Genomic DNA, 13,206 nt, shown 5'->3' with positions numbered 1-13,206 from the left:
TCAGAAACTAATGGCAGAATATTCAGCTTAATCCTTAACCTTTCAAGACCTACACTGCTGCTATGAACTGATCCTATTGGTTGAATGCCAAATTTTCTTCATTTGTAACAGATTAGATTTATGAGCTTTGGAAATACATAGAGGGCATGATCCTGTCAGAGTTAAACAGTTCTAAATCCTGTTGATTTCAATGTAACAGCTAAGCCTGTACTTACAACCACAGCACTCCTTGGAAGTAAGCCCCATGGAAGAATGCAAGATTTATTTCAAGGTAAACATAAGGAGGGCTATGTTGTTGGTCACTCCCATTAAACTCAGTAGGTGATATTGTTGGTTAAATTATCCCTCAGTGTAGAGGGGCTATCTGACAAAAAAAAAAGTCTGTAATGAAAGCATATGCATGTTTGTTCATTGAGGAATCCATTTTCTCTTCTCCCCATCAAAACCTAATGCCGACTGTATTGGTTTGTACTGAGTTTTTTTCAGAAAAACAACAACACCAGTTTATACATTTAGAAAATGGCAGCTTGAATAACAAAACATTTTCTTTCTGGATTTCATTTTTTTCTTTTTGTTTTTTTTTTAACAGAAAAGCATGTACAGTATTTAATTTCCTTACACTTTTCCACACTTCACTGTGTGAAGCTATAAGTTCCCCCCCCACACACTTTTTCCAAAACACAAACATTTTGTTCCTCCAGAAAACATCTTGGAAATAAACTTTTATCAATAACAGAGGCATTTGCTTGTAAGTAAGCATGCCTAGAGTCTCAGCCGGAACCTGTAATTCTGATGAATTTGGGGTTTAATTAAAGAAAGTATTTCTACCTACTAGTTCTTTTCTGCATGTCTGTCTCCTTTGTCTTTCTCTGCCTTGAAAGGTGTGTGGGTGAGGAAATGTTTTCTTTTGTAAACGCAGATCTCAATTTAGTGCTTAATATTATTCCCATTTATTAGTTGTTATTGCTGCTATTTATGTGGAGGGCTGCGTGTAGCTGTGTGCTCTTTTAGCCACCATCCCTATTAAACAGGCAGTGAAGCTTGTGAGAGATCAGGACAGGTAGAAATGCACAGCAGGCGTTTGATTTGAGCCAGTTACTCATTTGCCGAGTGTTTGTGTTTATGCAAAGGGGCCTCTTCCTGCATATTTAATCTAGAGTAAGACAGTGGCTTTTGTTGTGTTTAGACCCACATACCTTCAGTCCTTCCTTCTACTGCAGGCTTATGCTGAGGTAGAGAAACTCTGGATAGTTAGAAACATATGGATGGTGTTTTTAGAACTCTTAACTTTTCTTTACTGCCAGAGAACCAAGCTTTTCCTTCACTTCACTAATGGGTAAGTGTGTGCTGTTAAAATATCATAATGCTTTGTTGTTGCTCTTGTTCCTTTTTATAAGCGTTCGGGATTCTTTCTATTCAGAAGTCTTAGGATATTCAGTAGTTTTAGAGAGTTTGTTGCAGTGATTAAGATTGTGAATCCAGGTGATTTTGTTGTGTCCAGAGTTTCTTGCACAGGTAAATATTTAATAACATGCTTCTCCTTGAAGAATTTTAATATGGAATACGTGGAGCCTGTTTATTCTGCTTTGTAGCTGTAGTGGGCATAAAAGTACATTTTGTAAAAGCTATAAAACAGTAGAGAAGAAATGTAGTGAGGGTTGAGGTTAGAAAGCGCCTGATCTGTGTTCTTACCTCAGCTACAGTCCTCATCAGAATGTCTGTGTTCTTCTTATGTGGAAATTGAAACACTTCTTCAATGATATTAATAGCACAGTAGAGATATTAGCTTAGATGCAAAGAGTAATAGGATCATAAAGTAGGAAACCTGATAATGCAGGGAAGAATGTGATGGAGGAAAATGACAGTCCTATTGGATCACTACGAGTGGCATAGTTTGCATAATAGTATCTTCATTCCAATTGTCTACTAAAGGAATTTTAATATCACTTGCTGTTACAGTACTTTTAATCTAGACATAATTGCTGCTGCAGAATGTACTCTTTTTTATCAACTGAACTGTCCCAGATGCTGATTGAATCTAATTTTAAATTGTTTTAAAATTAAACATCATACATGTATGCACTCCATATGAAAGTCATTGTGTGCAAAAAAGTGTTGAATTCCTTTCTAAACTCAAATGGCTGCTGTTTCTCTCTCATTTTTGTTGGGGGGGTAGCATTTAGTGCTCAGAATTGCAATGTCTTATTTGTTTGGGGGGGAACATGGATATTGCACTGAGAGGGCAAAAGTAGGAGTGTAGGTTGATAATTAACTATTTCCTTCATTTAAATAACTCCTCTCAAACAGAAGAGTGTGCTATTCCACCACATGTCAGCAACTGTGAGAATCTAAATACAATTGCACAGTGTTATTAAAATGTGTAGGGATTTTTAGTCTTCTTGGGTGCAAATCAACACATACATTCAGAAACATTTTATTAACAATAAGACTTCTTAAAGTTTTTTAAAGCAACATTGCAAATAGCTTATCTAATTGCAAGTATATTACTTTTATAGTCTCTCTTTATGAGGAAAAAAGCACCTCAGTCAAAGCACCTTATGTGATTAGCGCTATTGTATTCTTAAATTTTGATTGATAGAGATAATAGTTTTCACTTAAAAATACAGACAGGTACTTTAACTTTCCATGACAATAGCTATTTGCATTTCTTTTATCTTTTTGTTTAACACTTGTGGGGGTTGGGACAGATTTGATTATTAACTCTTATTGCACACTGTGGTAAATGCTAAAACAAAGCTTTTGTTAGAGCTTCAAAGTTACAACAGCAAATACTGTTTTTTTAGTGCTTCAACATTTAAAAGTGATTAAAGGATGCCTCCAAAAATATTTTCACATGACCATAGCCAAGGGTTTCACTTTTGTATAGAATAGGATAATAATCCACATACTGGAACTTTAAAAAAAATTAGCCGGTCTTCAGAATTGCTGCTTCACTGGAAGGAAGAAAGTTTTACCTTGACAGTGAGAATTCGAAAGCTGTGAACATGTTTCCCTCTTCTTCACATAAAAGAGAGAGTGAAACTCTTTGGTTCATAGGAATTTGAAAGGGAGGGTGGAGTCTTTTGTAGCAAAAGAATCCTGTGGTGGTTCATTGGTGGAGTACTAAAATGTGTTCTGTATCCAAATTTGAAACCCAGCTAGGATTTTTATGTGAAAAACATATTTCTTTGATGTGTCAGCAAATCTATGAACTGGAAGACATTTCAGAACGTTTATCAGTGTCCAGTAATGATGTTTGTTCAAAAATGCTTTTAAGGTGTTGAAGCCTAATTGATAAAAGTATACATATCCTGTTTCCCTGTAAATAAAACCTAACCTGAAAATAAGTCCTATTGTGATTTTTCAGGGTGCCCGTAATATAAGCCCTACCCCCAAATAAGCTCCAATTAAGTGAAACCCTGCCCTCCACCATTGTGCAGCAACCAGAAGATGACATCAGTGTATTTGAATAAATGTAGATTGTTGTACATGAAAAAATGAAACATCCCCTGAAAATAAGCCCTAATGCATTTTGGAAGCAAAAATTGATATAAGACCCTGTCTTTTTTCAGCAAAACATGGTAGGAAGCAAAATACTTTTTTGCCCTTCTTACCATGAAGCCTTACAACTGCAGTGGCTGCTACAGAGCTATTGTTATGTAGAGAGGGATATAATCTCCTAGGTTATTCATTTTAATTTTGCAAGACAAAGATTTAGGATGGCGATTCTAGTGAAAGCAGTTACAGAATGGTGTTTAATTGATAGGTTTAGAAATACATAGAGGGATTTTGATAACTTGATTTCCTTATCACCATAAGTTAGAATTTGTGTATTTGACTGAATATTTTAAATGTCTGAAAATTAGAATGTATTAGAATCTTTAAGAATCCCACAAGAGTTGCCTCTGTTTTGTTAGTTTTAATGCACATAAATGAAATAACTGGTCTATCAGAAGATCAATGTATCTTAAGGGTATCTCAAGTTTTGTAATAAGCAGGACATCATTAATGTATATATTAACTGTACTGATAGTACTTTAAATAAATTTAAGAATTAATTAACTGGAACGTAATTATTTCAAATTAACACAGTAACAATGCAATCCTTTAAATAAAACATTTAAAAACCATAACAATTAATAAAGGTTAAAATATCTAATAAACAAATGATAAAAAGACAAACTACATACATTGTGCACCCCACCACCAAAACCATTAGGGAGTAATCGCTTGAATCTTTTCCCTTGCTTGGACTTCTTCCCTTTCCAGAATTGTATAGATACATATGTAACACTTTGTCCTTTCCCCTTTATCAATACAAAATAAATTCTCCCTGTATGTCTGCAAACTCATATTTGCTAATTATCCTCTTCTTAACTTTAACATTACATGCAAGTTTATCATTAATTTCTATATCCCAAACTTCTCTGTACTATTCAGTTAAGAATATATTGTAATTTCCAATTCCTAGCAGTAACTAGTCTTGGAACAGCACGGTTAGATGAAACATTGTATATCATTGAGTCCAGCCCCTGTCAAATCTTGCTGCTGTTAACAAATTAGAAATTAGTTCTCTCATCATCCACTTATCCGTGTCCCTTCCAAATATTGATAAAATTGCCATTTTAGGACATAAAGCTAACTTTAAGCTACTTATTTATTTCTTTAAAAACATTTATCAAAATGTATGTGTATATAAATTTTACTTTATAAATTATATATAAAGTGTATATAAAGTATATACTCACATTCCCACCACATATGAAAATATGTGCCTATTTTTAGCACCTTGTCTAAAACATCTTAGAACAATTACCATCTAGTTGATTAAGTTTCACAGTCAATCCTATACATGTTTATTGTATCCAATGGGGCTTACCCTCCAAGTAGTGTATTAAGTATTTCAGCCTTAATTAGGCAAAAATCCTAAGCAGGTTTCTCAAAAAGTAAATTCATTACACATAATATGTTTTACTTCCAAGTAAAAAATAAAAATAAAAATTCTTACGATTGTACTATAATACATTTTTTCTTTGAGCTTTTTAATTTGAATGCAAAATGATTAGCTGTTGTCTGACCTGTCATTTGTTCAAAATTATAACAACAACAACAATAACAACAAAAGAAAAGAAAAGAAAAGGGGCCACGTAGAAACATGTAGAATGGGCTTTTAGTTTGGAAGAATTTATTGTAATGTATTCTTTTGAGTTCTTGTGGTTTGTCCAACCATTAAGCATTGTGTAGAATATGTACCACTTGTTTACTCAGGGTGATCAGAGAGGTATTTCTTGTATGTTTTATGTATATGAAAATTAAAAAAACTCTGCTGTGCTATATATTCAGTTTCAGCATTACATACTTCAAACAATTTATATTTTAAATATGTGCTAGGTACTTGTAAAATTGACACATAGACTATTTTAGCGCAATTTACAAGGTAAGAAATGTTGAAACTTATGTTTGCCATTTGAGGAGGCCCAGCTGTGGGCGAGACTTATGCTACAGTATAATATTTTTTTGTCTGATAATATTGGATCTGGACTAAACCTAGAGGAGGGAAATTACAGATTCAGGATTCTATCCAGCTGTGTTCGTCTGCCAGTTGAATGGCATCTGCCAGTAGAATGATTTTTCCTGTCTCTTGTGACAAGGAAAACTGATCTTCTTGAACTATTCTTTCAAAATGGGAAGATATTAAATACTATAGAACTGGCCCAAGCACCCATATTATTTGCAAAACTGTCCCAGAGGGCTGGGGACAGTTTTGTTCATTGTGTAAAAGGTTGATTTGATTTGGAAATCCATTTAGATAATTAATGTAGATTCCAGTTTGCTAATCAACCACAAACCAATCCAGACATAACTGAAAGTATATTGTAGCATGATATCTGAATTAAGTGAATATAACATGCCTGTCTATAATATGTTCACACTGTTTAGCTTTGTGAAACGTCAGACATGACATTTAGGTAGGACAGAAATCATTTTCAGGAGATTTGTACTTTGTTTTGTAATATTTCAGAGCTGCTGGTATTCCAGATGTACATCGTGCATTTATTGGGTATCTAAGTATTGAACTGGTATTGCACCAAAGTAATATCTAGAACAGGGGCCTCCAAACTATGGCCCATGGGCCACATCTGACCTTCCTTGCCTTTTTATCTGGCCCAGCGAACACCGCAGGCTCAGGTTCGTTCCCTTCAGCCTATACATCCGTGCGTGCACGTGTTACTTCGGCCCTCAAAAATGTGTAAAATATATGATGTTGCCCTCATGCTGAAAAGTTTGGAGACACCTGATCTAGAATTATTTGTTTAGTAATTTAGAAGACACTTATAGTGTTTTCACAAAGTAAGAAATTAGAAAACGCTTCTCTTTCCCAGCAAAATTAGAGATTAGGGAATTTTCATATTTATCATATGGACTGAGGGAAATGTTTCCATGAACATAGAGGTGTACTATCCAACAAACAGCAACAGAGCATGGACTGAGTTCCTATTCCAGTCCTCTGAAGATGCCGGCCACAGAGACTGGTGAAACGTCAGGAAGAACAACCTTCAGAACATGGCCAAAGAGCCTGAAAAACCCACAACAACCATCAGATCCTGGCTGTGAAAGCCTTCAAGAATACATAGAAGTGCACCTTAACAGTACATTTAGTACTTTGATCTTTTATTCAGTCTGAGGGCTCATTCCACCTGAAGACCCAGTACGGTAGACACATTGAATCTGTGGAAGTTACATAATTATAGAGTAGGTCTAGTGTAATTGGGACTAACAACCGTATTTGGCCCTAATCAATATTAGCATTTGCTTTTTTATCTCCGTGTAGGGTAAATACTTTTTCCACTTCTTCCATACAATGATTCTGATTTCAAAATCACCTGTCCTGTTTCTTAAGGTCTTGCATAGAAGAGAATAGTATCATGTTTACATGTTGAAAACATAGATTTCCTTCTTTCACATCAGTGGACTTTTCCATTTTTTAAAACAACATCCACAATGCTGTATTGACTTGTGTTCTATATACTTTAGAAAACAATATTCTCTCTCTCTCTCTCTCTCTCTGTGTGTGTGTGTGTGTGTGTGTGTTGGGGGAATTTGAATGGAACAGCCATTTTTCTTTAAAGATTCAAAGAATTTTAACTAAGATAATACCTCTATCTGTCTTTGTGTTTTTTTAAATGAACAATGAGAACAAGGACTGTGACAATAAAAATAAGCCTTAAAAGAATTAGGATCAATACATGGATATATATATGTTGAACTGAAACTTACCCAATATCTGAGAACAAAGACTTCTGAGTAATGTATTATTCAAAGAGAAAATAACCGAATAGACATAAAGATTAGGAAAGTTTGTGCTAGAGAACAGTGGGTGTCATCTCTGGAGTTTTTCTTTGCCCCCAACGAGCAGATTTTGTTTGTTGAACTGAGCTTTACAATGGCTGGTACTGATAACTGACTGTCCTGTGACTTGATTGTTTTTATTAGATCTCTCTGAAAGTCATTCACCATTAAATACAATTGGATTCATTTGTTGTTTTATTTATAGTTGTCCTTGTTAATATGGCACCACTGATTCCCCCCTCCCGAAGTCTGATCAGTTAGTAACAGTGTGATAACCTCTTTTGTCTCCAGGGTGAGAAGACTGGCCTTTTTGATTGGCTGTACCTGAAGATTGCTTGACAGAAACCACTAAGAAAGGTAAATAAATGTTCATATTGGCTCTTGATAGAATGAAGCAAATGCATGGATGTGGCATTCTGCCTTGCTCTCGTTTGCCTTTGAATATGCCTACTACATTGAAACATATCTTGTATACAACGTCAAACTGAACCCAGTGAACACATAAACCTGGAAGCACCAGGGCACTTCAGGCAAAATTGAGTATTATGCTGGCAGTTGTGATTAAATCATAGTCTCTGTACTGTAGAATCATGCACATGTTTACTCAGAAGAAAGTTGTTCTTTGTTCAGTGGTGATATTTATTCAATAGGTGCATTCAGGGATGTAGCTTTATAGCTATCATATGTATCTAAATTCAGAAAGTAGTCTTGGAGAATTTAGCAGCATACAAATGGATTGTAGCCCAAGTTTATGTTGTCTTTCACAGGCGGTGGTGATTTTGTCCGGCACGTTATTTGAAACTTTATAGATTCCCTGTCCTTCAAAGACCAGTTTCATTTGGAGCTTTTCATGGGCTTTGCATAGTCAGATCACATCTAAGGCGAGAATCCATTTAACAAGCAGTTGGTTGGAGAGGAGGCTTATGGTATGAAATTCTTAAAGAAATATGGCTCACAAGTTAATTGGAGCTTACTGCCGCCAATAGTTCACATGGAATTATAGCTTTAAGCTGAAGTCCAAAGGATACTTACTATAGTGTAAGTTAGCTGGGATCACAGGAACTTCACTTCCAGTCGATACAATTCAAATCAGAGTTTTAATGTGGTAGGTTGGTGTCTTTGTGCTTTAAAAACTGGGATTGAAAATCTAGTGCTTTGACTACAACTCCCCCAAAGTCCTGTAGCCCTAAAAGTAACTTCCCTAACCTCTGCTTAAGAATTTTTAGATCTGGAACTTTGAGGGTATTTGAGTACGTGAAAAGGGATGTTTAATCTTTAGATTAGTTTTCATTCCATGTACAGGAGAATTCTTGTAACTTAATTTCTGATGACTTATTTTTCTTTATATTGTTTTCAAGGATTTTGAAGTTTTAGTAGTGAAATAAACACACTGTGTTGGCATTCAGTGGTTTTGATCTGTCTTGGTTACAGGACACTGAGTAGTCAGTCAGCTTCAGGAAAGCCTAATTTAGGTTCCTTTTATGATCATCTTCTTCTCCCAACCGCTCTTGGAATATGAGAAGCCTCCATAGCAATGCTTGATGCAGCTCGAGGTGCTATACCTAAAAGGCAGGATCTCATGCGGCCAGGAAAGCATTTTAGATAGCTTCAAGGAAATGTTCATGTGATAATTTAATATTTTTTACTGCACAATTTTACATGATTGCTAAATGCCTAAAAAAAAATATTATTACTATTTATTTTATTTATATCCTGCCTGTCTGGTCGGGTCAGGACCACTCTAGGCGGCTAAAATCTGCTTCCTGCTATTGGGAACTTACAGTGGACAAATTACACACTTGGTTTTCTTTTTTTCTTTTTCTTTTTCTTTTCCCTGTTCCTTTTCTTTAAACAGAAATTCATCAGGGTAACCTCATCTCTAAAGTAGGATTGTATTAAGAGTTCACTCAGTCACAGTAGAGATACGGTTATGATGATCTTTCCCTTATTTGGGTCACATTGTTTAACGTACTGTCTTCTGATAAGTAACACCAGCATTTACAAATAGCTACCATGAAATGTGATCTGTTGACCATTCTGATATATTTCAATATTCACAGATATGTAGGTAGATGGGAAAGTAGATATTTTGTTGATCTTTTATCTGATGCAGTTAGTTGTAAGATACACAGGAGAGAGCCACAAAAAAGGAGTAATGTTTGAGGAGAGAACCACATTCTTTTTTGAAAGCAGCTGGTTCCTAGCACTTCTAGTTTTGCAATACCTTTGGTACATGAGAAATGTCTATCTTGATATGCCATTTAATTAGCTATTTGTTACATGCAATAATAGTTTTCTAGGCAGTGGACAGCCAAATTGGAAAAGAAAAGAAAACCAAGATTAAAAAAATTCAGCAAATCTGATGGTAGTCAAGGGGAAGAGTTCAAATAAACACATACATATGCATGCACACATGTTTTGGCATAATTGGCCAGAATTTTATTGGTTATAGCTGCCAATAGATCTATTTCCATGCTTCAAAAACCTTTCCAAGAAAGTTGTGACAAGTAACTAAATTAACAGTTTTTATTGACTAAACTACATTTTTAATTCTGTTCTTAACTAAACTACACTTGAACTTTGAGAGAGGTTTGGAGGAAAAAGCTACCAAAAATAAAGTGAGCTCTGGAGGTGCTGGTTTTATGTTCCCTGGGTGGATTGGATTGGAAACCCTGTCCTTCCAGCCTCCCTGAATGACTGCTCTTGCCCTTTGGCTCCTGTATTGCCTGATTCAAATCTTGGGTAGGAGCAGTCCAGCATTAGTACAAGCACCCCTGGAAAGGCCTGACCCCAAAACTGCACCCACCACATCTTCAGCCCCAGAACCACTGTTGCCGATAAAACTCAGCCTATGGTTAGTCTGGGATTGATGCAAAAGAAAAAAGTGCTACACAAAACCAACACAGCAGCACAATGAAAAACTGTGCCCATCAACCAGTACCCATGACAAGGTACTGGCACAACATGATTGTCCAAGTTCTAACCATATTTTTGGACCAGCTGATGCTTCCATACTAGTTTAGTAGGAATTGCAGTGATTTAAATGGGAGGATGACTAGAATGAACACCAGTAAACCAGGCCGAATGAAACACTTTATTCTATAAGATAACAGACACTATCTTCTATAAGAGAATAGATCTAAGCCGATTAACTGGGTGACACAAGATCGTATAGACTATTTTGTAGGCTAGTCTCGATGATCACTGGTTTTCTTGCCTAACTCTTCCTATCAATACTAATTTCACTGTGAGCAAAATTGTTCTTCCCACTTTTTAAATGAAATGAAATAAAACAGTCATATATCCCACAGAATAACTTGCATTTGGCTAGAAAATTACAGTCTCCTTTATCCTGTTAAAAATGTAAAGCGCCAAGACAATAAGCTCAAAGGAGTAGGAGTCTGTAATGGAAATGGTGAGGGAGCTCATAGTTGAATGGTGCTGTTGAAATAAGGAAGATTAAGCATTTGGTTGATTGAGATCAAGCTCTACTGCTTTGATTGCTTAATTTGAGGTGAATCCTTGTGTATTAGTGATCAGATTATTCACTATAATAGTAATGTTGTGCTTTTAATTCCTGTGAGGTTTTTATGATCTGAAGCCTTCTCAGTACTGAAATGAAAATATATATCTCATATAAAAATAGGAAAGAGCATTGAAACAGTGCTTTGCTTTAGAGTCCTGTAGCAAATATTAATTTGATGATTACTCCAACGATTGCTTGGTTGGTTGGTTGGTTGGTTGGTTGGTTGGTTGGTTGGTTGGTTGGTTGGTTGGTTGGTTGGTTGGTTGGTTGATTGATTGATTGATTGATTGATTGATTGATTGATACCCAGTGTAGTGTAGTATAGTGAATAGAGTGACAGACTAGAACTCTGGAGGCCTGGGTTCAATTGTCTGCTCACCAAAGGAAACTCACTGGAGGTATGAAACTGACAAAACCACTCTTAACCTATCTCACTTACCCTGAAAGCCCTATTAGTGTTGCTGTATGTTAGTTCCAACTTGATGGCACAGAACAACATTTATTTAATGCAGATTTATCTCAGCAATCTCACAGATAGGTTGTTGCTAAGCTGTACAGTTGTTCAACATTGGTAGCTTTGCATCATAAGGTCATCGCAGTTCGTTCATTTGGTCCTAAACTCATGACCTAAAACAGAAGCACATTATTGTACTAGTTATAATATGTAAAGTACTAACTCATCAAATAATGTGAAACATTTTGGGATGTTGACTGATAGCAGACGGGTATACCGTAATATGTACCCAATTCTGTTGAAATCAAGCTGATTTTAAAATGTGCATTATTGAATGATCCACATTAAAAAAAATCAGTTTTCCCCCGCCCCCCAAATAAAACTAGTTCCATACATTTTCATTGCAAATCACTTACAAATAGTTAATCCCACCGGCATCTTCTTCCAAAGTAAAAATCCAAAATCAAAGTACTGACTTTCTAGAAGACACACACAGGATATAATAGTAGCTTGCTCAGTAATAGGAATGTGCAACAACTCCCAGCTTGTCTGTGAATGATTGAAATCCTGTTGTATATGTAAGTGGAAGGCAAAACGCATAGTATTCAGTTGCTTTTAGCTGGCAATTAACAAGTTGCCACTGTGATTCTCAGGGGTGCATGTACATGCTGGCTTGGAGTATGCACAAGAATTCTAGTGGGGATTCATTAATGTGGCTAGAAACAAGTGAATGTGACACCGGTTGTTTTACAGCTATGTAACAGGGCCAACATTGGCAAAGCAGCCACCATGTTCTCAAGATTCACAAAGAGAGTATGTCTCAATAAAAAGCTGACGGCATACATCAAGATCCAGGTCTATAGAGCCTGTGTCTTGAGTACACTCATGTACTGCACTGAGTCCTGGACCCTTTGTAAACAACAGGAGAGAAAGCTGAATATGTTCCATATGCATTGTCTCCCGACGGATTTTTGGTATCACCTGGCAGGACAAAGTTCCAAATAGAGTAGTCCTAGAACGAGCTGGAATTTTTAGCATGTGTACATTACTGAAATAGCGACGTCTACATTGGCTTGGGCATGTTGTGAGAATGACTGATGGTCAGATCCCTAAATGGCTCCCTAAAGCAGAGGTTCCCAACCATTTTCGAGTCACAAGCCCCTTTTATAATAGCCAGGTAACCTGCTACCACCACCACCACATTTGCACAAAAAGGCCATCACCATCAATTCCTGATATGACAGTGCCATCAATGATGCTGTTGCTCATCCTCCTACTCCTCCTGCTCCTGAATCTGCCTCCACCACTTCAAAAACTGGGAATAGGTTGGAAGAAGTTAAAGTTAGGGAGAAGAAAAGACAAAGGACTTCCAAGATGGGCCAGGGAGCAGAAAGACATTACAGTACCCAGGGAGGGGGCAAAAACTTCACTCCGAGGGGCACAACACTTTCTTTGCCTCCATTGCAAGAGGCAGACTGTTTTTGTTTTCCCTTTCTGGTGGTGTGTTGTTGGGGATGGTTCTTCTTTTTCCTTTTCCTCCCAAAGTGATGTGTCACCAAACATGCTGTGAAGGATAGATGTATAAAACTGAGATTTTATAAAGCAACTGGGCCAGAAATATTTTTAAATTAAATTTGTTTCAATTAATTTTAAACTATTTGAACAAATCTCATTATTATGAACTGCTAGGATGTACTGTAGCATTGAAGACATCAGAGATCTACCAGTGTTTTGTAGAGGTTGTTATCTGCTCTGATTAATTGTTTTTGGAGAACATATTTCTTTTGTTTATTTTTGTTCCATTTACTTCCCATTTTTTTAAAAAAAGTCTTCCTTAACCTTTCTATACATTAAATACAGAATATCACTATGTATA

General features: G+C 36.2%; 1 protein-coding gene across 12 annotated transcripts in view; it reads left to right on the top strand.

Annotated features, from left to right (window-relative positions):
- The window catches only part of FOXP1 (forkhead box P1), a 689,964-nt gene that overhangs the window by 308,423 nt on the left and 368,335 nt on the right, over window positions 1-13,206 (top strand). For 11 of the 12 annotated variants that reach the window (XM_078385126.1, XM_072989422.2, XM_020791061.3 and 8 more), the window contains one exon: window positions 7,642-7,707. The gene's annotated coding sequence lies outside the window, so the exon portion shown is untranslated. Of the gene's footprint in view, window positions 1-279; window positions 1,337-7,641; window positions 7,708-13,206 lie in introns of those variants that run through there. The other variant, XM_020791059.3, reaches the window with a different exon arrangement.

Source organism: Pogona vitticeps, chromosome 2 (genome assembly GCF_051106095.1).
Source record: "Pogona vitticeps strain Pit_001003342236 chromosome 2, PviZW2.1, whole genome shotgun sequence".
Classification (NCBI taxonomy): domain Eukaryota; kingdom Metazoa; phylum Chordata; class Lepidosauria; order Squamata; family Agamidae; genus Pogona; species Pogona vitticeps.
Note: the sequence above shows the minus strand (reverse complement) of the source record. Positions and strands in the feature narration are given on the sequence as shown.